At 40.8% G+C, this 15078-nt stretch overlaps 1 protein-coding gene across 3 annotated transcripts in view; it reads left to right on the top strand.

Annotated features, from left to right (window-relative positions):
* Window positions 1-15078, top strand: part of MYO1D (myosin ID) — a 368653-nt gene that overhangs the window by 52292 nt on the left and 301283 nt on the right. The gene's annotated exons all lie outside the window — the stretch shown is intronic.

Genomic DNA, 15078 nt, shown 5'->3' with positions numbered 1-15078 from the left:
GTGATATAACTCCAGCCATGGTGTGTAAGACCAGCTGGATGGGGAGAGACTGATGGCAAGATGGAAGTTGGGGGAACATCCTAATTCTCAGGGGGCAGATGATGCTGGCTGGGCAGGGAGTTGAGTGTTACTGGAATGAGGGGATTTGATCGCATAGCATGCATACCTGAGGGAGACCCAAGAGGTCTCGATGACAGATTGCTTCATGGGTTCAGAACTGGGTAAGGGGGAAGAAGGAATTGAGGGTCATGCTTGCAAAACTGGGGGCCTGCTGACCCTGACCTTATCCACAGGCACCGTTTGATCATGGTTGTAGGAACAGGGGAATGGACACCATCATGTGTCTGCTCCACGAGGGCAGGTACCATATCTGTTTGTTCACTGCTGTTTTCCCAGTGACTGGGACAATGAGTGAATGAGGAATGAACGAATGAACGAGTGATTTGCCATCTCTCCCAAAGTGGCCTACTAATTTGGTGGCAATTCTTGGACTTCTGTCTTTTGTACTTAATTAATATTGATCAGGTTAAACATGATGTCAGATGTTAAATTTTGGATAAGTGGACTCATTTGTTCATTTAGCAAACAGTTATTGAGTGTCTACTCTATGCCAGGCACCATTTTTGACTCTAGAGGAAACAAAAAAGACAAAAGTCCATGCCCTCTTGGAGTTTTTATTCTAGTGAGTGGAGACAATGAAACTAACAATGAAGAAGGAAGATACACAGTGCATTAGATGGTGGCAGATACTGTGGAGGAAAAGTACAGAGAGGGGCGAGGTAGAGGGGGAGTGTGGTGTGCAAACTTCATGTAAGGTGGTCAGCAAAAGCTTCATGGAGCAGGTGACATTTTAAAGAAGTGGGGATGTGAGGAGGACAGGGGGGTCAGAGCTCAGGGTGAATTGGAGTCGGGAGTGCGGATGGAAATCTGTGACACGTGTCTGAGATCGGAAGCCTTGGAGGGTTTGAGCAGAAGACTGATGTGATAGATCCTAACACGGTAACAGAACCACAGAGAGAACAAACTGAAGAGGAGGCAGGGGCAGAGGCAGGGATTCCAAGTGGGAGGCTGTGCGATGATCCAGGTTAGTCGATGGTGGCTTGCACCAGAATGGCAGCAGCAGAGGCGGTGGGCAGTCAGGTTCTGGATGTTGTCTGAGGGCAGGTACTGCTGGCAGATCAGCTGCCGGGTGGGGAAAGCAGGCTTGGGGACAGTATCGGGAGCTCAGCTCGAACACGTTACATGTGTAATGCCCCACAGACATCTAACTGCAGATGCTAAGTGGGCAGCTGGATATACTCTTCTGAGGTTCAGGGGAGAAGTCCAAGCTGAAGATGTAAATTCCATTCTGAGAGAACTTGTTAAGGGAGTGTAATTTATGAACACCCAGGAAGGGGAATGCCGTACACAATAATGTGTGCTTTAGAATCATGTAGAAGTGCCTTGGGAAGATTTCAGATCATGTTTTGTAGACACGAAAACGTTTTATAGATCAGATAAATAAGTTGCTCACCTGTACCCAAGTGAAAAGGTGTTTGCATTTTAAAGGACAGTGGATTCTTAAATCATGTATAACCCCTATTACTTGCATTTGCTTTTTAGTTTTACTTTGAAAATAAAACATGCCTTTTTCCCAAGTCAGTAAAATTAGTGTAATAACATTTTTATTTTATTTATTTTTTAAAAATGTTTTTATTTATTTTTGAGACAGTGAGAGACAGAGCATGAGCAGGGGAGGGGCAGAGAGAGAGGAAGACACAGAATTCAAAGCAGGCTCCAGGCTCTGAGCTGTCAGCACAGAGCTGGACGCGGGGCTCGAACCCACAAACTGTGAGATCATGACCTGAGCTGAAGTTGGACACTTAATCGACTGAGTCACCCAGGCGTCCCAACATTTTTATTTTTATTAATTTTTTTAATGTTTATTTTTTTTTTCGGGGGTGGGAGGCAGAGAGAGGGAGACAGAGGATCCCAAGCAGGCTGTGTGCTGGCAACAGCAAGCCCAATGTCGGGCTCAAACTCACCAACCATGAGATCATGACCTGAGCCAAAGTCAGATGCTAAACTGACGGAGCCACGAGGCACCCCTGAAATCGATGTTTTCAAATGCAGCTGCCTTGACTCCAAATTTACTTTCTTAGCTTCTTTTGCCCTTCTCATTAGTGTTTGTTCTCAGATTTTAAGTGAATTTTAACAAGCATACGATGTAATTAGGAAACATTGCAGAGTTTACCAGACTTAATCCCTAACTTAGGAATATCGGCTGTCAGAAGATTGGGAGCCAGAAATCATATTTAAGCATTTTTATAGCTGAACACTTCATAATATATAACCACGGATACTGTATTTACTCTAGTGTTACTTAGGATTTCCTAATAGTATTTACTTTAGTAAGAAATTGTGGAAAATAGCCATCTTGATACAGTGGTATGAAATGGGGGATTTATTTATTGGTTAGTGAAATCTTTCCCCTTTCTTTTAATGTTTAGCCTTACATACCCAATTAAGTAGCATTTATTATTAACTGTATGTGTTGCGAAAAGCATTTGACCATGTCTGGGATTAGGGCAGTTGCCTCAGGCACCACCTGAAGAAGACAGAGCCTGAGTTGGTGAAAAGGTGGAACTACATTCATTCTTTTTTTTTTTTTTTTTGAGAACCATTTATGGAGAGTCTACTCTGTTTCAGGCATTTCCTTCAATCTGTAGATGTTAGATGTAGAGAAACTGAAAACAGGCTGGAAGATGGTGGAATACAACACAGTGCTCTGGTAGGGGAAAATAGATTCAAGAAGCATTGGGAGGCAGCCCCCACAAGTCCCACTCAGCTCCACGTCATTCATATACTGACAGGAGCTGACATTCATGTAACACTATGTGTCAGTGACAGTTCCAGCAGTTTACACGTATTAATTCTGAACAACAGCCCTAAATTAGCTTAATTTTGCACCTGGGGAAACAGACGGAGAGGTGTAACTTGCCCAAGTTCACACAGCTAAGTGGTAGAGCCAGGATTTGACCTAGGTAGGGTATCACTTTTTTGAGTACTTCCTTCCTGCCAGGCTACTGTATGAATACCTTACGTGCATTCATCTGATGAATGCTTTTACCACACGTGGAACATCGTCCCCCTGTCCCCAAGGCTGTAGAAGCCTAGAGAGCCAGGTAGCTGAAGTCACACAGCTGGTAAGTGGCTGAGCCGAGACAGGGGCTCAGGTATGACTCGGTCTGTGCCACTGCATTGCTTCACTTAGGAAAAGTCAGGAGACAGTGACAGATGCTTTGCACTCCTGCGTAATGACTACGGCAAGCCTGGTTACCTGATTAGGCAATTCACATTCCAAGAAAAGGAAGCAACAGGTCAACATGGGCTTATCTAAATATTTGTTTAAGAGTAACATGGAGGGGCGCCTGGGTGGCTCAGGTGGTTGAGCATCTGACTCTCCATCTCAGCTCAGGTCTTGATCTCAGGGTTGTGAGTTCAAGCCCTGTGTTGGGCTCCACACTGGTGTGATGCCTACTTAAAAAAAAAAAAAAAAAAAAAAGTAATTTTCACCACACATGAGTCTAGTTACTTGCATTATACCAGTAATTAATTATGTGGGTTTTTTTTATTACTGTGTTTATTTAGATTTGAGCATATGTTACTTTGTAATTGATCCTAAGCCTTCATATTAAAAACAAATTAGTGGAAGCCTGATGATCACATTTCTCTTTAACAGATATTTTAATGGGATTACTAAGTATTTCATTATCTGAAAGCATGTAATGCTCTATCAGCATGGGTTTTCCTAAGCAGTGTTCACGAATTAGTTAGAACAAAAATGAAATTCCATCTGTGAGAATTTACTTTGCTGCCTTTATATTCAAGGGTATTTTTCATAGGTTTTCTTCATTAAAACTCAGCATGATCTAACATAGCAAAAAAAAAAAAAAAAAAATTAAAGCCTATTTTTCCTCAAGATGAACATGATGTGCTTTGAAAAAAATATTCTCGGGGCGCCTGGGTGGCGCATTCGGTTAAGCGTCCGACTTCAGCCAGGTCACGATCTCGCGGTCCGTGAGTTCGAGCCCCGCATCAGGCTCTGGGCTGATGGCTCAGAACCTGGAGCCTGTTTCCGATTCTGTGTCTCCCTCTCTCTCTGCCCCTCCCCCGTTCATGCTCTGTCTCTCTCTGTCCCAAAAAATAAATAAACGTTGAAAAAAAAATAAATAAATAAAAAAGAAAAAAATATTCTCTTAGCAGAATTTTGAAAGAATTTCTGATTAGATTAGCACTCTCAAAATTGCTGCTTAAAAATGTGTTGCATTCCATTTTTTAAAATTTGTGGCATTATTTCTTCTATCTGTTGATCACAGGCCAGTGATAAATTAAAAAAAATCTCATCCTTCCCTGTCTTTTGCACTCATGTCAGTATCTTTTAAGATCTTTTCCTTTTGGGGGCGCCTAGGTGGCTCAGTCGGTTAAGCGTCCGACTCTTGGTTTCTGCTCAGGTCGTGATCTCACGGTTTGTGAGTTCAATCCCCTTTTCCTTTGGTTGTAGAAAATTTAGAAAATGAGGTTTAAGTAAAAGGGAAAAAAAAACTAATTCTTATATTTTGTGATAACTGTTTTTAATATTTTGTATATATCTGCCCAGACTTTTTTTAGCCTACATATAATAACTGTGTAGAGGTGAAATGAATGCCTATGTGATTTTATTTTAAAAATAAAAATGGATTCATGCCATAAATAGGTACAAAACACTTTCATGTGCTGTCGTTTAAAAACATTTTTATGTCAGTAGATCATATCTCTGCAGCATTATTTTTATCCACTTTGCACCCTACTGTATTTCAGAGCATCAGCTCTGCCTACCCCACTTCAATCCAGTGTTAGTGGCTCCTGGGGTGCTATGCTGTTATACACTTTGTGTATGATAGTCAGTGATAATTATGTTGTGATAAATGGCATTTTCACTGGATGGAGGAGTTTGCGTTAATGATGAATATCTTGATCTAAATGTTATGACTCTGTTCAACCCAGTTATTCAGAACACGGTTGAGGTGGAAAAAGTAAATTTAATTTCATGAAAGCTGAAATAGATCTTGTAATCAGTGCCCCTTATTCATAGAGACCATCTCAGGCCTTTACCTGGGGCTCTTTTTCTCTATTACTTTAATTAGGACTCTAGGACCAAGCTTCAGTTACCTGGGAAAATTGATGATACCTCAATTAAAATGACTAAACCTATTAGGTCAACTCTTTTATTCTTAGAAGAAATGTTTATTTCGTTAACAGTAAGGGGGAGGGAGAGACCTTTTATAAGGGATCGTGTACCTCATAGATACTTTTTGTTCCCGCTTCAGAAAACCCCACAAGGCAGGTGTTCTGTCATGTCTGTGTCTCTTGTCTCTCTACTCATTTCCTCATTTTCTTGAAAAACAAGAGGAGACTCAAGGAGCAGCTCCTAGCAAGCGATAAAACTGAGGTACTGCCACAGGAATGACTGGACGCCCACGTTTCCAGGATTCATGCGAAGGTGTGGATAGGAGTCAAAGTGGAAAAAATAACTTTTGATTTGGGTACATGACTTTATCCACGTATTTGAAAATAGGCATGTCTGATATTCCGGTCAATATCTGCTAAAAAAAAAAAAAAAGTGGGGGGGGAGATGAAAGCACCCTGAGAAGCCCTTGCTCAGAAATACCCTTAATGTATCTAGTTTCCTACTCAGGGCCTGCTCAGCTCCTCCCTGTTAGCTGACTCTTTCTTGCTACTATTTCAAGATCTCATCTTAAAAGTAAATGTTTTGTAGTTTATTTTGGCACCCACCCTAGCATATTTTCTTTCTATCATTTCCATTTTTGTCCCTAACTTATTTTCTCCTGCCTGGGTGGGAGTGGGGTGGTGTAGCTCAGGGTGTCCCGAGCCTTGGAGTCAGACCTGAGATTTACACCCGCACTCCATCATCCACTAATAGCGTGGCTTCAGGCAAGTTTATTCAGCTTGTGTGTGCCTCAGTTTCCATAGCGGTAAAATGCAGAATCAACAGAACCAGTAATGCAGAATATAGTCCCATATGTTTATCGTTGAAGTTCAAAGGAGAATAATGTATAGGAAGTGGCAAAACTTACTCCTATAGCCCTTTCACTCCTTTGAATAATATGAAGTGAGTGATTTTGCTCAGTGGCTTACACTGCACATTCCCTACTCCCCTCCCTCCCCTGGTCCCCACCCACCTCCTGCACTGGAATACAAGATTTAAGACAACATCGGAACAGGGCATACCACTGCCAAGAGGCTTCTTCTCTGGGTGACTCCCACGTACACACCTGTTTCCTGTCTTCTCCTTCTAATAACACGGAAGAATAAAAACGCAGTCTGATCTACTTACACGAAACAATGACCTCTTACCCAGAGCCTTTTTGGAAAATAATTCCTGCCATTTGTATCCCTGGCTTCCACGTCAGCTCATCCGCTGAGGTCTTACTTGAAGTGTTTTCAATGTGCTTGTAACGTCTTCCATGCTCAGTGTGTTTATTCTTTGCCCGGTATTTAGCGGTTAGTGATCATGTGCTTTCGCCAGTGGTGTGGTTCTGACTTGCTGTTTTTTGATGCTTTTCAATGTTGTCCATTTTCTTTAGTGAAAATGCAGTTAATAAGTAAGGATAGGCACCAGATTTTACCTGCAAGTCAGATTTCTGAAAATAATTTTGAAAATGTTTGTCTGCTTAAATGAGAAGGGTTTTTTTTTTTTTTTTTTAAGCTTGCATTTTCCTCATTGCTTTGGCATAAAAGATAATTCCTCCTGTACGTAGTCACTGAGCGTCTGTTTTGTGGACTTTAGATTCTGGAGAATTTGTCTTTGAACCTAGTAATGGCTTTTTTTCCTACTTTTTGGGTACATGTTAGTTGAATGGATTGAAGGTTGGGAATACAGAGAGCTAAGAAAACACTGTGCTTTTTAAAAAATAATGTAAGGCTTTCTACTAAATTTTTATTGTGGTAAAACAAATACATAAAATTTACCATTTTAACCCTTTCTGAGCGTACATTTCAGTAGCATTCAGTGTAGCCATCACCACTGTCCATCTCTGGAATCTTTTCGTCATCCCAAACTTAAACTCCATGACTATTAAGCACTAACTCCCTATCTTACCACACCCCACCCCCAGCCCCGGTATCCACTATTCTCCTTTCTGTCTCTATGGATTTGACCATTCTAGATATCCCGTGTAAGTGGAATCCTACAATATGTGTCCTTTTGTGATTGGCTCAGTTCACTTCGCATGTTTTCAGGGTTCATCCACGTTGTAGCAGGTGATAGAATTTCACTCTTTTTGAAGGTTGAATAATATTCCATTCTGTGTTCAGCACCCGCATGGTTTGAACTGCACGGGTCCACTTACATGATTTTTTTTTGGTAAATACCCTATGGCAATGTAAAAGGATCTTCTCTCCCAGGTGATTTTCTTTTTTCTTTTTCTAAAAAATTTTTTTAACGTTTATTCATTTTTGAGAAACCGAGACAGAATATGAGTTGGGGAGGGGCAGAGAAAGAGGGAGACACAGAAACCGAAGCAGGCTCCAGACTCTGAGCTGTCAGCACAGAGCCCGACGTGGGGCTCAAACCCACAAACTACAAGATCATGACCTGAGCAGAAGTCGGACACTCAACCCACAGAGCCACCCAGGTACCCCTCCCAGATGATTCTCTCTCTTTTTTTTTTTTTTTTTATTTAAAAAAAAATTTTGTTAACGTTTATTTATTTTTGAGACAGAGAGAGACAGAGCATGAATGGGGGAGGGTCAGAGAGACAGGGAGACACAGAATCTGAAGCAGGCTCCAGGCCCTGAGTTGTCAGCACAGAGCCCCACGCGGGGCTCAGACTCACGGACCACAAGATCATGACCTGAGCCAAAGTCAGACACTTAACCCCAACGGAGCCACCCAGGCGCCCCGCAGATGATTTTCTTAATAACATTTTCTTCATTCTAGCTTACTTTATTTTAACAGTACAGTATATAACACATATAAAGTACCAAATATGTGTCAGGGGACTGTTATGTTATTGGTAAAGCTCCCTGTCAACAGTAGGGAGTTTATTAGTGTTGAGTTTTGGGGGAGTCAAAGTCATACACAAATTATTGGCTGTGCACATTGTGGGGGGGTTGGTACCTTAACCCCCATGTTGTCCAAGGGTCAACAGTATATAACACATTTTATTTCTTCATCCCATCCATTGATGGACATTTGGGTTGGTTCTCTGTTCAGTTCCTCTGCCCATTTTAAAATCAGATTAACTGGGTTTTTTGCCATTGAGTTGGAAGGATTTTTAAGTATATTTTGGGTATTAACTTCTTATGAGACATATGATTTGAAAATACTTTTTCCCATAGGTTGTCTTTTCATTTTGTTGATAGTTTCCTTTGATGTAGTCCGACTTAGCTTTATTTTCATTCTCTTTGCTTTTGATGTTAAATCCAAAAAGTTATTGCCAAGATGGACATCAAGGAGCTTACTACCTGTGTTTTCTTCTAGGAGCTTCATGGTTTCACATCTTATGATTAAGTCCTTTATTCATTTTGAGTTGATCTTTTTGTAGGGTGTAAGATGGGGGTCCAGTTTCATCCTTTTGCACGTGGCTGTCAGTTTTTCGAACACCATTTATTGAAGAGACTATCCTTTCTAACCCTTCTATGTTCTTGGCTCCTTTGTTATAAATTAACTGGCCATACATGCATAGGTTCATTTCTGGACTCTGTATTTTCTTTTACTGATCTATTTTTATGCCAATACCATACTGTTTTAATTACTGTAACTTTGTAATATAGTAATATTCTGTTAACTATTACCTATTAAGTTAACTTTCAGCATGCTCAGGCAATTAAAAATACCAAAAGCATTTCAAAACTCTGTGAATGTGCACACGTTACCTTACTTAAAGTTCATCCTGAAATGAGAAACAACCTGTGGTATAAAGGAATGTAGTGTGGACATTATTATTTTAATAGTACTTAATTTGGGTTTGAAAACGTTCCACACAAAGCTGAATAAGCTCAGCAAGTATTTCTAATATCACAATTTTCAAATAAGCCACAGCTGAAAAAACAAAGGTGTGCTATTCTTTGGATAAAACCTTCTATTCTAATTAATTTTTTCACCTGTTTTAATTTGAGGTACTTTTCTATCCTTCTTGTTTTTAATTACTAAAGAAAACACACTAGTAACATTCAATCTGAATCAAGTAAAATGTGAAATTTTCTCTCTCCCCTTTCTTCCACCAATCCCACTCCCTAAAAGTGAGCACTGAAAGTCTGGTGTATCTCTTTCCAGAGCATGCAAGCATCCGGACAGCCAACTAGTTGCATGTATGAGGAGGGAGAGAGGAAGAGAGGAAGGAGAGAGAGGGAGAGGGAGACAGATCCCATGAGTGTGTTTGTGTGTGCGTGTGTGTGTATACACACACGTAGTTTCAAATTAAAAGACAAAAGGCACCGTGCCATAGTAATGTTCTACAGTATGGTTTCTTTTCCACTTAATGCAATATGCCCTTAATCTTTCCCTGTGCCACTATACTGAGTTCTGCCTTATTCTTTCCAGAGGCTACATCCTGTGTCTCTGTTTGAGTAGAATCATCCTGCTATGCACAGATCTAACTGTGATGTGTTGGCATTATAAGCACACTGCAGTCAATACTCTTGTATATGTATTTTGACACATTTGAGCTAGTATTTCTGTAGGATAGAGGCCTAGAAATAGTATTGCTGAGCCATTTGCATGTGCACATACCCATCATTTTAAGGCCCTTTGATACATTTTACTAAATCCCTCTCTCAGGTGCTTGTACCTATTAACGAAAAACTTTATCCCTTTGTCACTAGATTTTGCGATTGTAAATAGCGTTTGCTGATCTGATGGGTGAAAAATGGTATTATTATTTTACTGTACATTCCTGGATTGTTAGTGAGGTTGAATGGCTTTTCCTAGACATTTCGGTTTCTATTCTAGCTATTTCTATGTTCCAAAGTGCCGGTTTTTATTAGACTGTTTGTCATATTCTTATTGCTTTTAATAATTTTATATGTATTACTCCTGTCTACTGTATAGGTTGGAAATATTTTTCAGTTTTTCTTTTAACTTTGTGTGTAGTAACTTTTGCCAAAAAAAAAAATGTTTAAAATTTTTATGTAGTCAAATCCGTTGGCTTTTTATAGCCTCTGGGTTTGGTATTGTGATTGTGAAGACCCTTCCAGATCCAAGATTATGAAAATATTCATCTACCTTTTTGTTTATTATGTTAAGTTGTGAATACATTTGTAATTTACCTTTGCATAAGATATGAGAGTAGAGATCTATTTGTTTCAGCATAGAGGCTCACTGGTTTCAGAGCCACTTATTGAATAATCTGTCCTTTACTCATTATTTAGAAATATCACCTTTGTCACATGCTTTTCATATGAAGGAGTCTGTTTCACTGTGTTACCCATCCAGCTGAGAGGCAGTTGTGTGTAGTGAGTTAGACCAGAGAGAGCATCAGCTCTGGAGGAAGAGTTCCTGGGTCAGACTTAGCCAGCACTTACTGGCTGTGTGACCTCAGGCAGAGATCCCATCTTCCTAAACCCCAGTCTATTAACTAGGGGTGGTGTACTGGCTACTTTGCAGGGATGTGAGGTTTAAATGAGATAATACCCATAAAGCATGTTAGGGCAGCATCTGCTTGCCTGACAGGCAAGGATTGGAAGAGCAGTAAACTGTTAGTATTAATGTCATTACCATAACCATGAGAGCTGACCCTTCATACTGCATTTTGCTGTGTGAGAGGACAAAAATCTCTTCTTCTTTACTTTTCCAGAGTTGAACTTCAAAACCAGCTTTTCAAGTTTCAAAGTGAAAATTCCTTAAGATTTCGAATGTTAATTGCATTAAGTTTATTAGGCCAGTTTTGGGAGAATTGCTTTGTTCCAAGTGAATGTTCAGTGTTCAACATAGAGTTTGATTGTGATCTTGAGTCAGCATGAGTTTACTGATATGACATATATACTTGGTTTTAGTTCTGTCTGAATTTGAATATATTGTTTGCTTTTTACTTTCTTAAATGGGTTTTACCCTGTGTTTGGTGGCTGCATTGGTTTATGTGTATTTTCCTTCTGATTAATTTGAGCATTTACAGTTAGTTTTAGGGTTTTTTCCCCTAGGAGTTACCTACGTAACTACAACTTGATGTTCCGCTCTCCCTTCCATCACCCGATTTTGGATTCGCTACGTTCCTATTATTAGTTTTTTCAAGTGATTTTCAGTTAGGGTTATGTTTGGTTTTTATGGACTAGAACTCCATCCCCAGTGGCTTAACCGAATAGGGGACATTTTCCTCATAAAATGAACAGTATGGAGGTGAGCGGTTGGGTGGGTGCCATGGCTGCGCAGTGTCACCGGTAAGCCTGGCACTTGGTGCTGTCCCACTTGGCTGTCCTTGGCTTCTGACGTCACTGTTCCTGCTCATCTCATGGTTATGCCACAGTCGGTCCACCATCTACGTTCCAGACAAGAAGAAAACAAGGAGGCCAAGGAAAAGGGGTGCCTCTATTAAGGATGCAAAACTTCCTAGAAACCCTACAGATAGGTCTTACTGACCAGAACTATGTCACAACTTCACCCTGGCTGTTACCCTTAGCTGGGAAGGTGACTATTTCTAAGTGGGCACATTGCGTCCCTGACCCAAATTGGGGTCCTATTAGTAAGGAAGAAAGGTAGAAGGATATCAGGTAAGCAATTAGCTCTATTGGGTACAAGTTCACTGTTACACTTTTTTTTTTTTAAAGGATTTTCGTTTTGTTTTTTAAGTTTATCTATCTTGAGAGGGAGCGTGCATGAGCAAGCACAGAAGGGGTGGAGAGACAGAGAATCCCGAGCAAGCTCTGTGCCATCAGCGTGGAGCCCAGCTTGAGGTTCAAACTCACAAACCATGAGATGATGACCTGAGCCAAAACCAAGAGTTGGGCACCCAGGCACCCCTACTTTTATACCTTTAAATGATAACATGTATTCATCATGGCTAAGACTGCGAGTTCTAAGAAGTATCTGCTGACCCCCATTATGGAAGATGAGGAAGTCAAAATATTTAAATGATCTTCTGCTTTTCTTCCTCCTCTGTCTTCTGAATTTTGCTAATTACGTTATTATTTCTAACATATGTCATTCTTTTATAACATTTTTATTCTCTCATTTATGAATCCAGCATCTGCTTCTAGTCCTTTTGCTACAGTTTCTTCCTTCGTCCCTGGGTTGATAACTATTCATCTGTTGGTTTCTTCAGAATCGACTCATGTGAACTATTTCATTTCCATCCTTGCACGTTTTTAAGTAACCGCCTGATGCCTTTGTACTGAAGTGACTGTTGGGTACAACATTCTGCAGTCATACTTCTCTTTGTATAATCCTTGCTGTTTTCTGCAGTTGAGTATTCCTGAAAGTCTGAAGCCAGCCTGATTTTTCCTTCATAGGTGGCTGTGGCCTGATTTTTTTTTTCTTTTTCTTAATGGTCATGGAATTCATTTTGGGGGGTTTGTTTTTGTATCTTCAAGGCACAGTAACCTCACTGTGTCTTGATGTTCATTCATCTCTATTAGTTTATTGTAGAACGTATGTAACCCTTCACTAAGGTCATTTAAGGTAACTTTTTTAATTTATTGAACTATATCCCAGAACACCTTTTCAGCTCTCTATGTTCTTTTCTCCAGAAATCCCAGTCAGGGAGCACCTGGGTGGCTCAGTCTGTTAAGTGTCCATCCAACTTTTAATTTTAGCTCAGGTCATGATCTCACAGTTCGTGAGTTTGAGCCTCGAGTGGGCTCTACACTGACAGTGCAGAGCCTGCTTGGGATTCTCTCTCCCTCTCTCTCTGCCCCTCTCCAACTTGTGCTCTTTCTCTCTCTCTCTCTCTCAAAATAAATAAACATTAAAAAAAAAATCCCCGTCGGAATTTGTTAGTTTGCCATTGTCATTTCCTGTATCTGTTATTTTCTGTCTGATCCTTTTGTTTTCCATTTTATCTTCTCAGTTTTTCAAGTTCATCTTCCATAGCCCGAGCTGTGTTTTTAACAGGTTCTTTGCTCCTTTTTGTTGCTACCATTACTACCTTTTTTTTACATATTGACTTGATTTTACTCTTCCTCTCCTTTCTGAACTCTGCTAGTTCCTTTTTTTAAACTTTTACTTGTATCATTTGTTTTTTATTTTTTTAATTAAAAAATTTTTTTAATGTTTATTTACTTTTGGGAGAGAGAGAAAGAGAATGAGGGCAGAGGCAGAGAGAGGGAGACACAGAATCCTAAGCAGGCTCCAGGCTCTGAGCTGTCAGCTCAAGCCCAGTGATGCAGGGCTCAAACTCACGAACCTCAAGATCATGACCTGAGCAGAAGTTGGACGCTTAACTGGCTGAGCCACCCAGGCGCCTGTATCATTTCTTTTCTTTTCGGAACTGTTTTATTTTTGTTTACAGCTCTTATTTCATAAAGGCTCAACAAATTACTGATAACAAATTATCACATATTTAGTGACTTCAAAGAACACACATTCATCATCTTACATTTCTGGAGGTCAGAAATCTGACGTGGGTCCACGGGGTGAAATCACACTGTCAGCACACCTGGGTCCCTTCCTGGAGGATCTCAGGGAGAATCCCCCTTGATGCACACCCTTCCCAGCTGCTAGAGGCTGCCTGCATTCTGTGCTTGGGGTCATTTTCCTCCACCTTCGAAGCTAGCAGTGGTAGGGTCAAGTCCTTCTCACATCACAGAGCCCTGAGCTCCCACAGCCCCATCTCCTTCCAGCTCTGACTTCTCTTGTGTCCCCCTCTTCATTTTTAAGAACACTTGTGATTGATTACATTGGCCCCACCTGGGTAATCTGGGCCACTCTACCTCCGTTAGTTGATTAGGAGCCGTAATTCTATCCAGAACCTTATTTCCTCTTTGCCATGTAAGGTGACAGATTCACAGAGGTCAGAACATGGACAGGTTTGGGGGTAGGAGTGGGGCATAATCTGCCTACCACAGAGATCATTTTAAAATTAATGGTTTGGGCCATGATTTTTACCTAGTCTGGGAAAAATTATCTTGGAATATATTCTTTTTTTTTTTTTAATTTCCTGCATTCTTTCTCTCTCTCTCTCTCTCCCTCTCTCCCTCCCTCCCTCCCTCCCTTCTCCCCTCTCTTTCTCAGTAGTAATTTTTAGAGATAAATTTATGTTTGTTCATAAGTAAGAGGAGTTTTTCCACAACAGGCTGTTAGGGATTGGGGGAATAAAGGTAGGTGGTAGTTTGCATTTAGGTCTCTTCATGGATATTCAGTCCTAAGGCAGGACTCGCTCTCCCTACATCCATAGGGAAGCCTCACGCCAGTCAGGGGTGTGTTCATTTGTGTGTATGTGTGCATGTGCATGATTGAGTTTTATATCTCTTCAGCTGACAGGCTCCTGGCCACCCCTTATTTCTCTTACCACAGTATTGTACCTTTCTTATGTAATTCTTAAGGAGAAGTTTTAATTAATCACCTTGTTGATTTTGAAATATTCCTAGAAGACAAACAATGAAAGTAATGGTAATAGTAGACATATTAGTTATTAAGTGTGACTGCCCACCACCTACACCTTTTAAAGAGAAACTATTCTGCTGTGGCCTTGCCTGGCAATGGCTGTGTTTCAAGCCATCTGACCCCCCCCCCCCATGTCCATCCACCTTCACCCTGCCACAGCTGCGACTGGACTTGATCCAAGGATGCCCGCCTGTGGTCTTACCAGCAACCTGTGGCTTGATTCAGAAAGTTTAAATATATATATATATATATATATATAAATGTTTATTTATTTTGAGAGAGTGTACGAACAGGGGAGGGGCAGAGAGAGAGGGAGAGAGAGAATCCCAAGCAGACTCCGCTCTGTCAGCACAGAGCCCAATGTGGGGCTTGAACTCACGAACCGTGAGATCATGACCTGAGCCGAAATCAAATGTTGGATGCTTAACCCACTGAGCCACCCACGCACCCCTTGATTCAGAAAATTTTAAGCACCATGTCTTTGGAATCTTCAGTCTCAG

The sequence above is a fragment of the Leopardus geoffroyi genome, chromosome E1, assembly GCF_018350155.1.
Source record: "Leopardus geoffroyi isolate Oge1 chromosome E1, O.geoffroyi_Oge1_pat1.0, whole genome shotgun sequence".
NCBI lineage: Eukaryota > Metazoa > Chordata > Mammalia > Carnivora > Felidae > Leopardus > Leopardus geoffroyi.
The sequence above is the reverse complement of the archived record's forward strand: the minus strand, read 5'-3'. Positions and strand labels throughout refer to the sequence as shown.